This window comes from Dermacentor variabilis, chromosome 4 (genome assembly GCF_050947875.1).
Source record: "Dermacentor variabilis isolate Ectoservices chromosome 4, ASM5094787v1, whole genome shotgun sequence".
In the NCBI taxonomy this organism is placed as follows: Eukaryota; Metazoa; Arthropoda; class Arachnida; order Ixodida; family Ixodidae; genus Dermacentor; species Dermacentor variabilis.
Window position 1 is genome coordinate 116,600,534 of NC_134571.1, and position 20,987 is coordinate 116,621,520.

General features: G+C 53.5%; 1 pseudogene; it reads right to left on the minus strand.

The window, feature by feature from the left end:
- Positions 1-16,743: 16,743 nt before the first annotated feature.
- On the minus strand, positions 16,744-16,924 carry LOC142580584 (U2 spliceosomal RNA; annotated as a pseudogene).
- Positions 16,925-20,987: the final 4,063 nt, after the last annotated feature.

The window sequence follows — 20,987 nt, forward strand, 5'->3', positions numbered from 1 at the left end:
AGTGAAATGTACCCTCTGGACCGTATGGCTGCAGCCAGAAAGAAGCCGAAGCGTCAGTCATTACTAGTATGGGACATCGACAATATCATAATTCCCTGGTGGAGGGTTAAAAATCAAGTGAAATATGTCATGATTGTGATGTCTTCCAAATGAAGGTTTGCGAGGTGCTCTTTTATGTACCGACGAAGCGAATAGTTCTCCGTTTGTATTATTAAACAACACCATATCGAGGCATGGTGAGATAGAGGGTGATTGAATCCTTTTTTTCTAGGCAGCCTATAATCTGCGCTGTAGTACCTCGAGTATACTTTGGGCATTGCAAGTGACGCTGTCAAAACTGCTCCGTATATAGTTTTAATTCGAAGTCGTATGTAACTGATGGGTTTCGCGAACAATGCATGCCTCGCCATAACGACAGTCGGGTGCTACGGTTGCGTGAGGGGTGTGTCATATACTCGATAAAGGCTACTGAGGGCCACCATGAAACATTTCAGCGCTCGCGATAGATTGGCTCTCGATTTTAACCACGAAACGTTTCTTTCAGGTTATTGCTACTATGGCATTTGTGAATTAACTATGCAAATACTCTACATGAGGCGCCGTCGTGTTAGCAGCCATGTGCAATTCGTTTTATGTAGGCCTGTTTCAGAGAGCAGTGAAGGTAGCAGCAACTTTTTTATACGAAATGCATGCCTGTTTGTTTTACGCATTAAAAATGCGTAAGAATTCAGTGGTTCAGGCATGGCAGTCGAAAGAAGCCCACATATCCTTAAATAAATACGGCTCGAGTCACGCATACCTCAAGCATACACGAAGGGAACGAGCGCGCGCGGCAGTTGAGTGAGCCGGAGTGAGCGGGGTCCTGGCCATGACGTCACTCGCGAGAGGACGTCATTCCAAACTCTCGCTGCTAATAGTACTCTAGTACCCGGAGGAGTTTCCGAGGCCGGTTTGGGTCGCCAGGAGCCTCTAAATGTAGCCCATTTGGCGAGAAATCGCCAAACCTGGCAAGTCTGGTGGTGACTGATCCGTTGTCACTGTACCGTTGGCGAGTGGTCGGGCTGTCGCCTTCCTCCTCTCTCTCTGATCGCCGTGTGTCGAGATCTGAGAGGGCGTTCCGGCGCGCGCCCTCTCGCTCCTATCTGTCGAGGCCGTAAACTTCGCGTATTATTAGATATGTCGGACGATCCCACCGCTGGCATACAGTTGTAGGACTTGTCGGACGATCTCGCCGTTGCCACCATTCATTTGTAAGCGTTGAAGGTCGTAGAGAGGAACTTGGGCGGAACTAGGTGAATAGGGTTTATTTACAGTATTTACATTTTTAAACATGGGATACATTTACACAGTTTAGCGTGACTCCCAAATGGAGCTCGCGAAACGAAGCATACAGCAAACGAGCACACAGCTCACGAGCACAGAGCACCCAGCTCACGAGCACGACGACGAGCACGGAGCACGAGCACACTGTAGCAGCGACAAACAGCTGCTCATAAACACTCCATTCGACGGCATCGTAGACGACCCGCCTTTTTGGAGGAGGAGGGCTCAAACACACACGTACGCACTTTCACTGCCCCCCCCTCCGAGGGCAGACGACCTTCGCCGCACTCGGAGCTGACCTTCGCAACGCGGTCGTCGTGGTGTCCATTGTCTTGCGTCCCCGTAGCCAGGTAGTCACGCCCGACCCCAGCCGGCACCTCTAAACTCCAGAGCTGCCTTTCTCCTGTAGTCGCCATCTGTGTCAGCAGACTGTGACGAATCCTGCGGCCACCGTACCGCAAAGCACCATTTGGGGGGACTCTTCTTGCTGCTGTAGTCCGCAGTTCTCTGAAGTTAGTTCATGGTTGGTTAGCGCTGTCCTCGCTGGTTCTCTGAAGGGTTCCCCCACCGCGGGTCCGTCGAAACACGTGCAGCGGGCTGAAATAGCTTTGCAGAGCAGTACCCCTGCAGGCCGATCCTAACAGTATCCTGTCGAAGCTTCTAGCCTCCGTTGATCGCGTCGGTTGTCTGTGGCGTGTCAGCTCTCTCTCTCTCTCTCTCTCTCCCTCTGTCGAAGCTGTCGCGGGGCCAACGTACTCTCTGGCTGCATTCAGCGATACGCAGCGCGCGCATTGATTATGCGCGTTTTTTCTGACATCGACATTCTTCCTGAAATGGGTTCTACCGGAGAAGGAGGAGACAAAGGGGAGGAAAGTCAGGGAGGTTAGCCAGTGTAAGTACCGGCTGGCTACCCTGTGCTGGTGAAATGGGTAAAGGGAATAAAAGGAGAAAGAAAAAAAAGATGAAAAAAATGGAAACCAGAAAATTCAACCGGAATTTTTGTCAGGAGTGACAGGTGGTTGAAATGGTAAGGTAAGCTGCAAGGTCCCGTGATATCCTCCTCGCCCGCCGCGACGGAAGACATCGAGGCACCCTGGCATGCCCATGAACACAGCGACATCAGCATCGTTACTCGGTTGAGCCAGACCATATACAGAATACACCTTGATGGAATTTCGCCCGAAATAACCTTCGACAACGTGGCCGACAACTCAATGTGAGCAATTATGTGTGCCAGGTTCCCGACAGAAGCTACCTCCAGGACATACCCACCCGAACTTCAGAGTATACTGCAGTCTACCGACAAGAACCCTCAGGTATGGGCCGTCCAGCAGGCCCGGGTTGCGCTCGAAAATCACAAGCCTCACAACCCACCACAAACAGGCCGAACTGGGGTAGTGCAAAATAGAGCATAACGCCTGATCGACGCTTGCCCAATGTCGCGACGCGTTAAACCTTGGGTTGGCTGCATTATAATAAAGTTATACCAGTGCTATCCTATCCTACGTCTACAGTGGACCCTGATTAAAATTTCGTAAACTAAAAGAAAGCACAGACACAGAGACGTACTTCTGAACATACAAAACCACGAAGTAATTTTGCTTGAACAACCCTTATTGTACACGAGAGCCCAAGAATTCGGACATCTAAACGAGATTAGCTCTTGTACGATAGTAAATAGGGGAAGGCGGGCGGGTTCGATTCCCGCCGCCGGTATGCGCTGTAGTCCATGTTGGCCCGCTGGTAGAGTAAGTACCATGCGGCCCAGGTTAGTTGCGCTCCTGCCCGCGATTGACGCCGCACGAGAAGCAGCCTGGGAAAGTCAGGACCAGTGTCCTTAAGGAGGGTGATAGGTCAGGTCTTCCCCGATATAGCCAACTCTATTTCGTGGATGCGGCTGCGAGTTCGTGGATTTGGATAGCGGACTCATCAATTTTCCAGGGAAAGCCACTCTCCAATTTCGCTGTGGATGCTAAAAGCGCTGCCTATATTGAACGTATGTTACTGCAGCTCAATATAATCGTAGTTGACAAGTTTCTTTTGATCCTTAAATGACGATACATATAAATACCCACAAGAAACGTGCAAAACACATCTATAAATAAGTAATAAACCAAAAAAATGCTTTGGCGACATTTTTCCAGCAATATGGGGCAGCCCTAGGCAGGAAACTGGACGTGAGCTTCACCCCAAGCCACTTTGTTTTTAATTTTTATATAAACAGCTCTCATCACGTGTAAGCCATAGGCGTAATTTCCATCACATGTGTGACACCACTGCAGCAGAAGGGCAGCGGATTGGGCGAGTTCGTGTTGCATGGTAACAATAAAATTCAAACAGCGCTAAACGAACGAGACCAGAATGAGAAGGAGCTTTCAGTGCCGTGTTTGTCTCCTCCTCATTCTGGTCCCGTTCGTTTAGCGCTGTTTGAATTTTATTGTTACCACTGCAGCATCTTGCATCGGTATCTTTTCTCTGCGATATAACCAGCGCAAGGGTTGACACGGGACATAAAAACAAGCGACAAGGACAAGCGCTTGTTCAGCCTCAAGGTTAACCCTCGAGCTGGTTATATCAATTTGCTAGCCCGGCCCCACACCTGGCTTGATCGCTCCTCTGACCTTGCTTTCAATATAGAGTGAATGGCGTGCCAAGCATCTTCTTCCCCGTCCAATGTTCCTGCTATAAACCAAAAAATGACGCTTGCTGCCTGTCATTCAGTGTTGGCCGAACACATTTAGCCAGAAGTTTGGCAGGTATAATAAAAAACAATTGGCAGATATAATAGCCGAGATATGTCTCGGCTATTATTGTCTGTATTTTGTGGAACGTATTGCGTCCCACATGATAAGTGATAAAACTGCTGTAAGGTGCATTACAATAAAGAAAAAAATGGGTGGCAGAGCATAAAATCCATCGGCCTGGGTATAGGCATAGCACAACAGTTGTCAGCCGATTACCCCTTCTGCGCCTGTCAGGACAAAAAACAACACCACTTGATTGCAAATGCTTCACAGTACCTACCATGCGTTCGCAAAATTCTACCCTAACATCGGCAGGGTGCACGTCTGCCTATTTTTTTTTTTTTTTTAATGCGCGTATTCAGTGCTGTTGAGGTGTCCTCCTGTGAGAGACAGTTACGGTGCTGCACTTACCTCTTCCGTTTCCTTTTCTAAAATCACTTCACACACACACAATTGGCGTGTTAGGCAAGCGTATCGAGAAGTTATTTTGTTGCCGAGCGTTGGTGAATCTCATGAAAGTTTGGATGTTGTTGTAAAAAAGTATTTCGTAAGATCTCCTTCCTAACCGAAATATTTCATAAGCAAATACAGGTCCCCTTGAAGTAGTTCTACCTACTAGCTCGCGTTGACAACCATGGTCAGCAACAAAGGCTAACCGTGGTTAGCCTTGGTTATTCTTAATTACAAGTCTAGCTTATTCTGGTTGTCTAGCTATGTTGCGGCGTTTAGCCAGTCGTTCGGCGCACTGTTCGTCTGTTTCCTGGGCGATTCGTTTCCTCTTCATCTCGTTCCGATGTCGAGTCCAGGCCTCCTCCTGCTTATCAGAATTATCGCCGTCCATACTGCCGCCTCAACTGTGGTTGCGGCGCACACGAGCTCTCCTTTTCAATCCTCCGACATGTTATGAGGCATGCGACGCAGCTGGCGAAGCGAGCGGAGGCGAGCGCAGTGACGACGAACGCGGTGTGACGTCATACCAAACGGCGGCGGCAGAAAGGCGCGGCGCTTCGCAGCGGCGGAACACCTGTGGCTCGGTGCTACTAGTGGCGCATGCGCAGTAGTGACTAGGAAGCGAGAGAAAGAGAGAAATATCCGTGGCGAGGCGCGCGTTGTGACGTCATGTGCCACCTCAAAGCACCGCCACGGCGAAATCGCAAGTTCGCGGCCAGTAAAGCTTTCGCTTTAAAATAATTCGAATACCAACTGTGCGTGCGGGCCTCGCAAAGACAGGACGGAAGACGACGACGACGAACGTGCCAGTAAGCGGCGAAGACCGGCTCCCGCTTCTGAAAATGATTTCGGTGATTTAATTTGAGCCAGTTCGACTATTTTAGTACCAACGGACTCATTAAGTTGTGGCGATCCCGTAGACACCCGACTCTTGAAGGTGGGTGGCCTTGTTGCGATTTTATCGGCCTTTTCCGTCCAGACCACGCCGCTGTGACGCTAACCCTAGCCGCGCTAGTGTTAGCGCGGCGAAGTGCTGCCGCGGCGCCAGCTTTTCTCGTCAGTGTCTGCAGTGATGGAATGTGAAGTGGAAGGGGAGCTTCTGACTCCCGAGGAATTTTCCAAGGATCTCGGATGGCAAACAGTTGCTGCCAGGCGCTCCGGAGCCAAATCGGCGCCCGTCGAGCGAGTTGGTGCCATTTCTACCGGCGCTAAGCCAAATGACAACGCGACCACGAAGGGTCACCGAGACCGCAGCAGCGCTAAAGCCAAAACTATTCGGGGTGGAAGGATGCCTCCGTTGCCCAAAGAAGACGCGAAGATCATCGTTAGGCCGGAGGGAGGTCTGAACATCAGCAAGGTGGGGCTGACAGTTGTGGCCGAGGCCATATGGAACGCAGTCGGTTTCGACCAGGCGAAGCGGGACTCGGACACGATGTGCCCGAATTTCTAACAAAATATCATGGTCATCAGCACCCCCAGCAGAGAGAATGCGACCCTCTACGTCAGGGTCGAGTGCATCGCTGTTGGCGGCCAGCAGCACGAGGTGAACGCGTACGAGGCAGCGCCCAACTCTACGTGCAAAGGCGTCATCCGCGGCATCGCACCGAGTGAAGGCCCGGAGGAGCTCGATCGCAAGATTGTCAACTCGAAGAACCCGCTGGCCTTGGGAGCCAAACGAATCAAGAGCACGGACACCGTGGTTGTGGTCTTCGACGGCTACAAGGTGCCAAACTACGTGTCGTACGGTGGCACACTTGTCAGGTGTGCATTATATAGGAAGCAAGTGGAGGTGTGCTACGCCTGTGGCCGCCTCGGGCATCGAGCGGACGTCTGCCCCTCGCCGGACGAAACTATGTGCAGGGGATGCGGCATCGCCAACCCGGACGAACAACACAAGTGCGACCCCAAATGCAGGCTGTGCGGAGGCCGACACTTCACCGCTGCCAAGGAATGCAAGCAGAGGTAACAGACGCCGTACCTCGTCAGACGCAGGCGCGGGGACCAATCCCGAGCCAATAGAAGCAAGTCTCCGGCCCTCGCCATGGGCGAGCGACAACTCCCGGCCGCCGCCGGTCGCTCCGCGGCTCGCGGGAGCTCTAGATCCAGGAGCCCCTCTCCGCCTTCCGGACGCTGTTCCAGGTCCAGGGGAAGATCCCGGTCCAGGGGCAGATCTATGTCCAGAGGCAGATCCGGAAGCCGCTCCAGGAGCCGCTCTGTCTCGAGGGCCCGGTATGGGTCCAGTGCCGGCCAGCAGAGGAAGAGAAATTCGACGCTATCGTGGGCAGATATGGTTGCTGGCGGCGTCCACGCGAGATCCTACCGGGGCCCACGCGACCCGCTTCCAGAGCAATCCAGGGACGACGAGGTAGCGCGCCTTATGAAGGAAAACGCGGACTTAAAAGAAATGATCAGAAAGATGGCTAGTGAAATGATAGAGATAAGAAATTGGTAATCAGTCAGAGTGCTACATCCAACGCGTCGGCGCCGACTGCCACAGAAGCACCAGTTCCGGCCTGCGACTCGGCCGGCGCCGCCAAGCGTAGGGCAGTTTCGAGTAACGACGATTCAGATTCTCAAACTTATGAGATCAAAGGCATGCTGGCCACGCTCACTAAGAGTGTGCAGCAGTTACAACAAGGCTTAGCACAGGTGCAAGTCGCCCTTGGAGACCCGAGGAGAGGCCTAGGCGCGCTAGCCGATCGCATGGACCCCCTCGAGCGTCTGGTGATACCGAATAATACGTCCGTAACTCCAATGCAGGTCGTTGTTCCGAACGCGTCGGGGACTCAGATCAGGCCTACGAGCACATCGGCAGTCAGAGTGGGGGGAACTTCTTGCGTGCACCTGTGCTTACAGTGGGTACCCCGGACAATTTATCTAATCATGGATAGTTCCAAAGAGGAGTTCAAAATTTGGCAGTGGGACTGCAGGGGATACTCCAATAAGAGGGCTCCTTCGCAGCAATATTTAAGATCGCTACCTAACAAACCACAAGTAATAGCATTACAGGAAACCCTCGTCTCTGCCGCATCCCTCTCTGGTTATCGTGCCGTCTCCGCGCAGGCCGAAGGTCGGGGAGTGTGCACGTCGATTGACAGGAGGCTTACATACTTGTCTCACGAGCTGAAGCTGGCGAGTTGCAAGGTCGAATACGTCATGGCGGAGGTTCTGCTCAACACGAGACAACACAACCAGCGAAGAAACAGCGTGTTTATACTCAACATCTACAGCAATCCTAGGCACTCGCAACAGCGGTTCAAAACGATACTCAAGAAGTCCGTCGTCCTGGCCGGCACCCATCCCTTGGTCGTCGTCGGAGATTTCAACGCACCGTACGGCGTGTGGGGGTACGTCTACGAAACGAGCAAGGGCCGGGGTCTGTGGCAGAACGTCAACGAAATGGACCTCACGCTCATCACGGACAAGGCGTTCCCCACCCGAATCGGCAACTCGGTGAGCCGGGACACCACCCCCGATCTGGCGTTCGTGAAGAACGTCGAGGGAGCCGAGTGGGGCAACACCGCAATAAATTTTGGTAGTGACCATTATATTGTTACGTGTAGCTGACGTACGAGTCTACAATATATTTACACGTAGACAAGTGGTGGCAATGATGGCGACGCTATATCAAGCGGTGGCCACGTCGTCTTCCTTCTCCTCAGTGCAGCCACACTGTGGCGGCTGTTCCGTAGCATCACCCCCAGCAGTAGAAGCGCCGTCCCGGTGCTTAATCTACACATCCGCGGCGAAAGGTGTGTGATATGGCTTTAGTCTCGCCACGTGAACGATGTCACTTGCAGCCGACGATGACGCTGAGAGGCTGGCGGGGATGACTTCATACGTGACATCGGTCACTTGTCGCACCACACGGTATGGGCCAGTGTAGCGGGACAGCAGCTTTTCGGAAAGGCCCACACGTCGAATGGGGGACCAGAGAAGCACCAGAGAACCCGGAGTAAATTGTACGTCGCGATGGTGGCAATCATAGAGGCGTCTCTGATGCTCCTGCGAGGCTTCGAGACGGGTGCGGGCGAGCTGGCGCGCGTGGTCGGCGTGTGCGATCACGTCGCGGGCGTATTCAGTGGTTGAACGTGTGGCCGAGGGCAACAATGTGTCCAAGGGCAACGCGGGTTCTCGGCCATATAGGAGATAGAATGGTGAATAGCCGGCGGTGTCGTGACGCGATGAATTATACGCGAACGTCACATATGGTAAGTGAAGATCCCAGTCGTGGTGGTCGGTCGCGACGTACTTGGATAGCATGTCGGTGATGGTCCGGTTGAGGCGCTCGGTGAGGCCGTTAGTCTGTGGGTGGTAGGACGTGCTGAACTTGTGCTTAGTCGAGCAGGAGCGGAGGATGTCCTCGACGACTGCCGACAGAAAGCTGCGGCCACGGTCAGTGAGTAATTGGCGCGGGGCACCGTGCACTAAAATGATGTCATAGAGCAGAAAGTCAGCAACGTCAGTAGCACAACTTGTCGGGAGGGCTCTGGTGATTGCGTACCGCGTAGCATAATCAGTAGCGACGGCGACCCATTTATTTCCGGAGCCCGAGAGAGTGAACGGTCCAAGAAGGTCTAGACCAACACGGGAAAAGGGTTCCGGTGGGATGTCGATCGGCTGAAGACATCCAGCTGGAGGTGTGGAGGGCTTCTTCCGGCGCTGACAGGGCTCACAAGCGGCAACGTAGCGCCGCACGGAGCGAGCGAGACCCGGCCAAAAGAAGCGACGGCGTACACGGTCGTATGTGCGCGAGACGCCCAAGTGTCCAGCCACGGGAGCGTCGTGAAGTTGTTGGAGGACAGTCGACCGCAAGTGGGATGGAATTACGAGCAGAAGGTCACGGCCGTGTGGATCGAGATTGCGGCGGTATAGGGTCCCTTCCTTAAGGAGAAACATCCGGAGAGAGGCGTCGCCAGGCGTTGACTCCAGATGGTCGATGAGGGCTCGTAAGGAAGGATCGCGGCGTTGCTCATTGCCGATTTCGAGCAACTTGGACACAGAGAAAACGCAAGTGATGGCGTCCGCATCAGCCGGGTCGTCGACGGGGTAGCGGGACAAACAATCGGCATCCTGGTGCAAGCGTCCCGTCTTGTATACCACGGAGAAGGTATATTCTTGCAGGCGTCACGCCCAGCGAGCGAGTCGTCCCGTGGGGTCCTTGAGCGAGGATAGCCAGCAGAGCGCGTGGTGATCAGTGATGACACAGAAGGGGCGTCCGTACAAGTATGGGCGAAACTTGGCAACAGCCCACACAAGAGCGAGGCACTCGCGCTCTGTGATTGAATAATTGCGCTCGGCGGGTGAGAGAAGTCGGCTGGCATAGGCTATAACGCGATCATGTCCAAGCTGGTGTTGTGCTAATACTGCTCCTATGCCGTGACCACTGGCATCAGTTCGAACTTCCGTTGAAGCAGACGCGTCAAAATTGGCCAGAATTGGAGGCGTGGTAAGGAGAGTAGTGAGCTGCGAAAAAGATGCGGCATGGTCAGGTCCCCAAGAAAATAGGGCGTCTTTCTTCAAGAGGTCGGTAAGGGGACGGGCGATGGTCGCAAAATCCTTCACAAAGCGTCGGAAATATGAGCACAGCCCTACGAAACTACGAACGTCCTTGGTAGACTTCGGAACAGGAAAGTTCGTAACGGCACGAATCTTGTCCGGGTCAGGTCGCACGCCTCTGGCGTCCACGAGGTGTCCAAGGACGGTGATTTGGCGGCGAGCGAAGTGACATTTTGACGAGTTCAACTGGAGACCGGCGCGGCGGAACACGTCAAGAATCGCTGAAAGGCGGTCTAGATGCGTGTCAAATGTGGGTGAGTAAACGATGACGTCGTCCAGATAGCACAAACAGGTGGACCACTTGAACCCCTGAAGCAAAGAGTCCATCATTCGTTCGAAGGTGGCGGGCGCGTTACAGAGACCGAAAGGCATCACCTTGAACTGATAAAGGCCGTCAGGTGTAACAAATGCAGTCTTCTCTCTGTCCATGTCGTCGACGGATATCTGCCAGTATCCGGACCGTAAGTCGATAGAAGAAAAATAAGTGGCACCGTACAGGCAGTCTAGAGCGTCATCAATACGTGGCAAAGGGTACACGTCCTTTTTTGTGATTTTGTTCAGGTGGCGATAGTCTACACAAAAACGCCACGTTCCATCCTTCTTTTTGACAAGTACGACGGGAGAAGCCCAGGGACTACAAGAAGGCTCGATAATGTCCTTTGCAAGCATCTTTTTGACTTCCTGTTGGATAACAGCTCGTTCTGACGCAGAAACACGATATGGACGACGGTGAATAGGGTTCGCATCGCCAGTGTTTATGCGATGGGTCACGACGGACGTTTGACCTAAGGGTCGATTGTCAAAGTCAAAAATGTCGCGATAGCCTTCAAGAACGCGGCAAAGGGCTGCAGCTTGAGCAGGTGTAAGGTCAGAGGAAACCATGTTCTTCATGTCGACGTCAGTACTGTGCGATGACGTCACGGTATGGGCTGAGCTGTAACGATCTTCCACTGTGAACGGCTCGACCTCATCATCCTGCAAAGCGCGAATTATAGCCAAGGAGATCCCCTGAGGCAGAACTTGCGCGGTTAGCGCGAAATTGACGAGTGGAAGGCAGGTGCGGTTACCAGTAATTTTCAGCACAGTGTGCGGCACGATAACACCATGTGTAAGCATAACGGCCGGAATTGGTGCGGCCACGTAATTGCCGTCAGGTACAGCTGGTGAGGACAAGTCTACGTGTGTCAGAGAGTGAGGTGGTAGGCGAATAAAATCTATGCAGCTCAGATGGCTGGGAGGCGGGTCCACAGGGTCGGCAAGAAGAGGCAAGTCAAGGCGAAGTGAGCCGGCCGAACAGTCAATGAGGGCAGAATGATGGGCAAGAAAATCCCGACCGAGAATGAGTTCGTGAGGGCAATGCTCGATGACGGTGAAGAGAACGACGGTGTGTCTCTCAGCAATGGTGAGTCGGGCAGAGCACATGCCAACAATAGCGACAGTCCCTCCGTCGGCGACTTGTACAAATCGGTTCGGGGCAGGCGTCAGAACTTTCTTGAGCCGACGGCGAAGAGCAGCACTCATAATGGACACATGCGCCCCGGTGTCAATCAACGCGCACACAGGAACATTGTCGACGAGAACGTCCAAAAGATTCTTGTTCGTCGGTAAGGTGAAGCGAGGATTTTGAGCCAATGTCGTCTTTGCAGCTTCACCTCCAGAAGCTGCGCTGTCTAGTTTTCCGGTCGGGGGTGCGGCGAGTAGGTCGGAGAAGGAGCACGGCGAGACGGGGGCGAGCGAGATTGACGACGGGAGGGAGAAGGCGAGCGGGAGTAGCGGGGTCGTGTCGAAGGCGTCGCAGGGTCAGATGAGGGGGTGGGCATAGAAGGGGCGAAGGAAAAGGACGCACTAGAGGGGCGAGGGTGGTAATTAGGAGAATAGCGTGTGGGGGAAGTCCAGCGGCTGCGGCAGTGGCGAGCGACATGTCCAATGCGTCGGCAGTTAAAACAGATCGGCTTGTCGTCCACGGTTCGCCATTCGGAGGGGTTGCGCTGTCCATAAGAGTAAGAAGGGCGCGGTGGGGCCGTGCGTGGAGAGAGAGGTTCCGAGCATGCGGAACGAATGGAGTGCAGGCCGACGTTGGATAACTCTTGACGGACGATGGCCTGGACCAAGGAGATTGTCACCGGACAATGATCAGGTGACGGAAATAAAGGGGCCGCCGGTTGTGCCGCTTCGACCTCACGACGAATAATGCGGGTCAAGTTGTCACATCGCGACGGCTGCTGGAAGAGGTCGTCACAGGATGACGTAGCAGCTGTGTTGGGAAGTCGCGTGATGTGCTGGGATAACCGGCGGCTTTTAGCATGCTCAAGACGGCGGCACTCCTTGAGGATCGTATCGATGCTGGTGACGTTGGTAAACACCAGTAAATTGAAGGCGTCGTCAGCAATCCCTTTGAGGACGTGATTTACCTTATCGTCCTCAGACATGGTCGGGTCAGCCTTGGCACAAAGGGCCAAGACGTCGAGAATGTAGGACACGTAGGACTCGGTCGACGTCTGTACACGTGTGGCTAGGGCTTTCTTGGCATTGACTTGACGACCGAAGGGATTGCCAAAAAGGTCGCGGAGCTTCCCTTTGAAGAGATCCCAGCTCGAGATCTCCTCTTCGTGAGTCTGGAACCATGCAAGTGGAGCTCCGTCGAGGAAGAAAACAACGTTCGCGAGCATAATAGTCGAATCCCACCTGTGACTGGTGCTGACACGTTCGTATAAGCGGAGCCAGTCGTCAACATCAGGACTGCCGACTCCGTTGAAAACACCAGGATCCCGAGGTGGGGAAATGGCGACGTAGGTCGGGGCTGCAGGCGGAGACGGTTGCGTAGAGGAAGTGCCGCCAGCAGGAGCCGAAGTTGCACTGTCGCCGTTGCGACCGCTGCGAAGCTCTATGACGGGTACGGGGAACGTCCACCTCCACCAAATTAATGTTACGTGTAGCTGACGTACGAGTCTACAATATATTTACACGTAGACAAGCGGTGGCAATGATGGCGACGCTATATCAAGCGGTGGCCACGTCGTCTTCCTTCTCCTCAGTGCAGCCACACTGTGGCGGCTGTTCCGTAGCAATATGCTCGAGACCCGCTTCGAAGTCACCCGAAGTAAATCCAGAGAATTCACTGTCATGGAATGGGACCTTTTTCGCAAGCTCCGCGGCAACGACAGCGCACCCGCCCCCAAAGACCTGGAGGATTGGTGCGAGCGAATCAAGAGTGACGCCGAGTCATCCACTAAGAAGATCGTCAGCGACCTGGAGGCAGAAAAGATGGACAGTAGGCTGGCCCACCTGATCGAGGCCAAGCAGGCGCTGCTTCTAAGATGGAAGGGACAAAGGTTTAACCGAAGATTGAGGAAAAAGATCCCCGAGCTTAACAAGGCCATCGAAGATCACTGTCGGACCCTCGGCAAGCAGCAATGGGACGAGGTCTGTGACTCGATCGACGGGCAGATGCGTAACGGCAAGTCCTGGGGCATGCTTAAACATCTCCTCGACGAGGGCAGCACCAGATCAAGTCAGAGACACGCTCGCCAGAGCCCTTCACGAAGCTACCACATCCTGTTCCGGGGACGAGCTGGTTGCCAAGCTCATGGAGAAATACCTTCCCATAAAGCGTGGAAACGAGGAAGACCGGTTTCCCGACTAGCTCGGCCCAAGCCGTCCGGAATTGGACGACGACTTTACCATGGGGGACATTAGGCAAGCCATTTTCGCGCTCAAGGGGAAGTGTGCGCCAGGTGCCGACAGAATCACCAACAAGATGCTGCGGAACCTTGACGACGGTTCGCTCGCATACCTCACCGAGAAGATCAACGAGACGTGGAAAAACGGCCGCGTCCCAGGGCAATGGAAGACCGCCAACGTCGTCCTGATCCCCAAACCCGGCAAGGCTCCGAACGTGGACAACCTCCGACCGATCTCTCTCACCTCCTGCGTTGGGAAAGTGGCGGATCATGTCGTCCTCAACCGACTAAACATATATCTCGAAGAGAACAACATCTATACTCACAACATGATTGGCTTTCGTGCCGGCCTCTCGTCGCAGGACGCCATGAAGATGATCAAACATCAAATCATCGACGGCAGTACCAGAGACACCAGGGCCCTGCTCGGACTCGACCTCGAGAAAGCGTTTGACAACGTTCTCCACGAATACATTCTGGCCTCCGTGGCAGACCTCGAGCTGGGCCCCAGACTATATAACTACGTCCGTTCGTTCCTGACGGGGAGGAAAGCGAAGCTGCGGATCGGCGACTTTGTCTCCGACGAGGTGCTCCTGGGCCCACGGGGCACGCCGCAAGGCTCGGTCATTTCTCCTGCTCTCTTCAACACCTGCATGATCGGCCTCTCGAGGAATCTGGCCCAAGTTGAAGGTATCAAACACACCATCTACGCAGACGACATCACCATCTGGTGCACCGGCGGTAGTGAAGGGCAAGTGGAAAGCGCCATGCAAGAGGCGGTAGACGTCACGGAGCAGTACCTGCTACCCACCGGACTCAGATGCTCCCCGACCAAATCTGAGCTTCTCCTTTATAGAAAAGAAAAAGGCCGCAGACCCAAGGGCTGGAAACCGGTCTCGGAAAGTGACATTCACCTGTTCACTCGGAGCGGTGACCCGATACCCAGGGTCGACACCATCACAGTCCTGGGTATGTTTATAGAATCACGCGGCGGCAACGGCACTGCTTTACGCAAGATAATTGCGAAAACCGACAATGTTTTTCGCCTTGTCCGAAAGGTCACGAACAGACATCGTGGCCTCAAGGAGGACAACCTGCTTCGGCTCATCAACGCCTTTGTGCTGTGTCACTTCACCTACACGGTGGCCATTCACAACTGGCTCAGAGCCGAGCGGGAAAAGCTTAATGCCCTAATGCCCTCATCAGAAAATTCTTCAAGAGAGCCCTCGGGCTGCCCGTCAGAACGCATACAGAGGACCTCCTTCGGCTCGGCATACACAACACCATAGAGGAGATAGCCGAGGCTCAGGAATGGGCCCAGCTAACTCGGCTGTCCACCACGCCGGCCGGCAGGCGTATCCTCGAGGAGATCGGACTCGCACCAACCAAGAACTTGGCTGAAGACACCCAAATCCCCAGAGAAATAGGGGAGAAGATCGTGGTCGCCCCTTTGCCCCGCAACGTTCATCCCGTTCACAACGCAGGTCGTCGCAAGGCCAGAGCATTGAATATACTAAAGCAAGTAAACAGGGACAAAATCGCAGCAAGCTTCGTGGACGCAGCTGCATACCGAGACGGCAAGGCTTTTGCGGTTTCCGTCGTTGACACGCTGGGCAAAGTTATCAACTGTGCTTCCGTCCGGACGACGAACCCAGAGGTGGCCGAGCAAGTGGCCATTGCACTCGCCATGCAAGACGGTTGGAGAGACAGGGTGTATAGCGATTCGAAAGCCGCCATCAGGGCATACCAGAAAGGCCGGGTAGCCCGGCAGGTAGTTCAAATTCTGAAAGGCGTCAAACACGGCAACACCTCCATGCACTGGATCCTTTGGTTCCCTGCACACGTCGGGGCGATTGAGGAGGTTCCTCTGAACCTCAACGAGTCTGCCCACGAGGCTGCGCGTGGCTTTACCGACCGCGCTGCCCTCGGATCGGGCGACTCTCTCCCCGGACACAGATACGCTCCTCTCACACACAACGAAATCATTAAATTCTACTTAGAGAGAAGGGTTTTTCCCCCGCCTCACTCCAAGTTAAGCAGGCCGCAGGCGGTCACACTAAGACTTCTGCAAACGAACTCGTACCCAAATCCGGCGTCCCTTAATAGCATACATCCCGAGATTTATCCAAATTGTTCTTGCGTGGCCTGTGGTGAGGTAGCTACGTTGCCTCATATGCTCTGGGAGTGCGGGTCACTGGGCCCGAAGTTCACCAAGGAAGAGTGGGACGCGCTCCTGCGAAGTCCCGTCTTTGAGGATCAAATCCTGGCCGTCCAGCGCGCCCGCGATCGGGCCGGCAGACTAGATCTGTCAGTCCCGTCGTGGGATTAGCCAGGTGCGCGTTTTATCGCGCTTTGCAGGACCAAATAAAAGTTTATTCACTCACGCAAAGACAGTGCCGTGTTCGAGTAGAAAAGAACCAACCATTTCTGTGTTGGTTCGTCATTATAATAAAGTACAGTACGACTCGGAGCGCTGCGAGTTTTGCTGCCGTCGATATTTTCAACTTGATAGTGGAACGAATCACATTTTATGCGCGCCGTTACCCTAGATCCAGCCTTCAACTTCCTCCAAGACTTTCCCAAACAGACGCGAGACTTTTCTGTACTGTTGGGCGCCACGTTTACCAAATACTACGCGTTCCGCATAAGTATGGCCGACACAGCAGCATGTGAAGATTGCAGCGGAGGCTGTAACAACTCGGCGCGTTCTTTGCCAGTGCCCGCACTACAGTGAGCAGAGACAATCGCTTTCCGTAGCGCTGAACCAGTTGGAGGACGAGCCTCTGTCGGAAGAAAAAACTTTGCAACATCCACGCGACTTACCATCGCATCAGAAGGCCGTGCAATGCGCTACTGGGCTTTTTGAGATCGACCAGCCTAAGTGAATGGCTGCGATTGGAACGACCAGTTTGTTACTTGTATTTTTTCTTTTTACAGCGAAGCTGTTTATGGCTGGGGTTCCGTGCAGTTTCGTTCTGCCTGTGTAAAAACAGTGGCCCGACCCCGAGAGAGCGCAATACCGGGCCGACCCGTGGCGGAGATGAAGCATGCTTCAAGCATTGCGCCAACATGCAAAAATAAGCTTGGTACGTTGGGTCCAAATAGAACCCGCATCAGATATTAAGGTGATAAGAACAGATACTCCACTTTGACCCGCGTCGGCCATATCTGCGTTCGCACCACCGTCTCTTTGTCGGCGTTCCAAGCGCTTGCGTATCTACCTGCTTTCCTTTATTTGCGCTCCCCCGTGGCGGTGGTCCCCTCAAAACGTCACGCGTGTCTAGTTTCCTCCGGGTTCTCGGGGCGACGGTGCCGTCGCCCACGCGAATGTATACAAAACATCACGGTAAATGAACTCGTGTCTTTGTTCAAAATTCTGTCACCTACGTGTCCGGTGCTAAACAGTAACCGGCTTCGCTCGTCATCCACCTCAACAGAGTGAAATGGTTCATGATTTTAAGGCAAAAGCCTTAAGTGGCTCATAAACCCAATAGTCTGGAAAATGCGGCGTGCGGTACAGAAAATCATGCGAGGTCGCATCGCGCAGACACGCGCTCATGCCACTACTCGCGTTTGTTGTCATCTTCGTTCACAGCTGGCTCCGATGTCGCTCACTATGCCAAAAGAAAGACAAAGTTAATTAAAACAGAGTTAATTAAGGCACTCCAACCCACGATCCTTGGTGGAAGCCGAACCTACGACCTTTGGTGTTAAGAGGAAGTAAATTAAGGCGCAGTTAATTAATGTAAACCTAATTAAGGGCCCCGAACCAACGACTTTTGGTAGGAGTCGCACCCTCTACCTTCGGTGGGAGTCGAAACACCGATTTTTAGGGCTAATTAGGGCCAAGCTAATGGTAAGGCAAGCTGTAAGATGCCTCGATATCCTCCTCGCCCGCCGCTACGGATGACATCGAGGCACCCTAGCATGCCAATGAACACAGTGACATCAGTATCATTATTACTTGGTTCAACCATGAGACATACAGAATACGCCTTGATGGAATTTTCCCCGAAATAACATTTGACAACGTGGCTGATGACACAGTGCGAGAAATTATGTCTGCAGTGGACCCTGACTAAAATTTCTTAGAGAAATTTAAAAAAAACACGGACGCAGAGACGTAATTCCGAACATACAAAACCAAGAAGTAACTTTGCTTAAACTACCCTTATTGTACACGAGAACCCAAGAATTCGACCATCTAAACGAGGCTCATTCTTGTAGGTTAGTAAATAGGGGAAGGTGGACGGGTTCAATTCCCGCCGCCGGTATGCGCTGTAGTCCATGTTGGCCCGCTGGTAGAGTGAGTCCCATGCGGCCCAGGTTAGTTGCGCTCCTGCTCGCGATGGACGCCGCACGAAAAGCAACCTGGGAAAGTCAGGACCAGTGTCCTTAAGGAGGGTGATGATAGACCTTCCCCGATATAGCCAACTCAGTTTCGTGGATGTGGTTGCGGGTTTGTGGATGTGGACGTGGATAGCGGACTCGTGGGTTGCCAGGGAAAACCACTCTCCAATTTCGCTGTGGATGCAATCGGCGCTACTTATAGTGGACGTACGTTATTGCTGCTCAGAAGAAGCGTAGTTTACAAACTTATATTTAGAGAACAGCTCACCCGTTCCGGCGTTGGGCAACGGCCTTGGATACTGCGTAATCACAAAAACGCCCGAGCGGACCGCCGTGGAGGACCAAAGACGGCGACAGCGAAGAGAAATAGCGAATTTTGCAACATCGACGTGACTTATCGCATCAGAAAGTCGTGCAAGCAACCGCGCTGTTATTTTTCTTTCCTTTACCATTCTCTCTTTGCCCACCTTCCAAGTATCACAGCCCATCGCAGGGTAGCAAACCGGAAACTCGATAGCCTCTTGTTAACCTCTCTGCCTCTCGCTATCTCTCTCTCTTTGTCGCTAGCTTTGGCGACTTTTTTGTATGTTTAGCGACGATTTTTATTGCGATAGCAATTACATGGACACTCCAGGCGCATTTCGGGCGTCGGCGTCGCCGTTGCGCTCCATATAAAGTGCAAGTGCGATAACAGCGCTGCCGCGCGCCGTATGCTACAGGTGCGAGAAAGTGTGCGAGGTTGAAGCGTGCGAGGATTGTGGCTAGATCCCGCTGGCGCAAGGGTGGAAGGCGGGGAGTAAGCACGCCGTTTTCCACCGCGCCCAACGCGCCGGGGTGTACGCGTGTATGGGAGGTGTTGTAATCGCACCGCTGGTACGAGTTGTTGGGAACTCGGCGCTGACGCCCATTGTTGCACCTGGGTCGCAAGCCCCAAGGGTAGCGTTGGCCTGGCGGCCTGGGGTACAACTGGAAGCATCCGAAGGTCCCGGCAAAGCATGAGTCGACTGGTAACAACAAAACAACTTGTTTATTCTAACATCGCAAAGAGTTGGCGGTCAGGTTGACCGAAGTAGAGAGACGGGAGTGCACGTTACTCAACAGAAGAAATCGGAGCCCTCCTTTTGGCGTCTGGGGGCAGCTGTTTTTATACTCTCGCAGTTGAGGGCAAGAAGGAACCCCTCTATAGACGAGCACGTGACGGTGCCGCTCGGGGACAATGGGATAAGGTGGCGCAGCGTCGTGTCGGCGCCACTCGGACCCCCCCTTGCTTCACAGTTGTTGGGAGCTCCTCTCCCCGGCTGCCGCGCTTCGACAAGCGTGGGCACAATGGGAAGAGAAGGAGGAGCAGCCGTCGTGTCGGCGCCGCTCGGACCCCCTTGCTTCACAGTTGTTGGGAGCTCCTCTCCCCGGCTGCCGCGCTTCGACAAGCGTGGGCACAATGGGAAGAGAAGGAGGAGCAGCCGTCGTGTCGGCGCCGCTCGGACCCCCTTGCTTCACAGTTGTTGGGAGCTCCTCTCCCCGGCTGCCGCGCTTCGACAAGCGTGGGCACCAATATGCACATACACTCACACACGCACATGAAGACACGTGGCATCGGAACATGCCTGGACGCGCTTGGCGGGGAGGCGTAGCGGCGGCGCCGAACGGGCCAAAATGTCTGCCGCTTTGTTGCAGCCGCGCCGGCTAAACAGCGCGTCGTAGGCGAAACGTAACAGAGGCTCTCCTACCCCGCGCGCTCCCTCACAGCACGTGACCGTTCAGACTTCCCAAAGCTCTCGCGCGACAGCAAGTGCCGGTAGCCTCTGTTATTATTCGAACGCGAACAGGAAACTTATTTCGTTATACAGGTAAATCAGCAAGGTTACAGTCGACAGGTTTCAACTGCTCATCACCCGTTCACATTCTATAGCGGTATCTGTAAAGCAACAAACACACAACCTGTCCATATAGAAACCGAAATCCACTCAGTGTTGTTCCCCATTGCCTATTTTCATAACCTCCGCAATAGCCCTAAGTGGTTACTGATACATGACGAAATAGTCAGTCTACTTTTATAAATGCGGTGCCTAGTACTCACAAGTTTGTTAAAGCTACTGTCGCATCAGAGATTTTTGTTTATTGGTGGTGCTTGGCGATGAACCCGCTCCATCACTTGGCTGCGTGATCACACGATTCCTTTCAATCAATGTCCGCGCGTACGAAACTGCCCCAAAAGGCACAACAGATATAACAAGGATGTTTTCCAACCCACATGTGTCCATCAAGGACTTAAATGGCAAGGAAGGCTACGCGCAGACAAAAAACGAGGAGTCGAAAAAGAACAGTTGCCGGCGTTCGTTTCACCGTTGCCTCCGAGATTACACTGACCTTACGTTGGTGCGCAAGGTGCGCTGGTGCGATCTCGGAGGCCACGGTTTCAGGCTAACAGCGCCCATGGGTGTGACAATGCAGCTCAAGCTAACATTATTTGGGAAGACACTTGGGTTAAGCCGAGCGAAAGCAAGGTGAGCCCAGTGAACACGCACCTGTTGGCGCCGTAGCCGACACTGACCAGCGAGGCTGGCAGCAATGACAGCAGGAGACCCACCAGGTGAGAGTAGACGAAAGGCTCCTTCTGCTGGTACGAGAAGTAGTCCTTCCACTGCAACATGCGCACAAAACTCCATCAATAACGATGCCCAATCTGCCACCCAGGAAATGTCAATTTTATGCCGTCGTCGCAACATGCACCCTCGATGGTATTTAATTTCGCAAAACGTCGTGCACTTTGCTTTTATTCACTTAGGCTACTCCCATAAAGCTGAAACTGAAAGGACTTGCGCTATCAAGTTCAGGCGTCTCTTGCTCACCGTACCACGGAGATACGTGCTCTTGCTTTTAA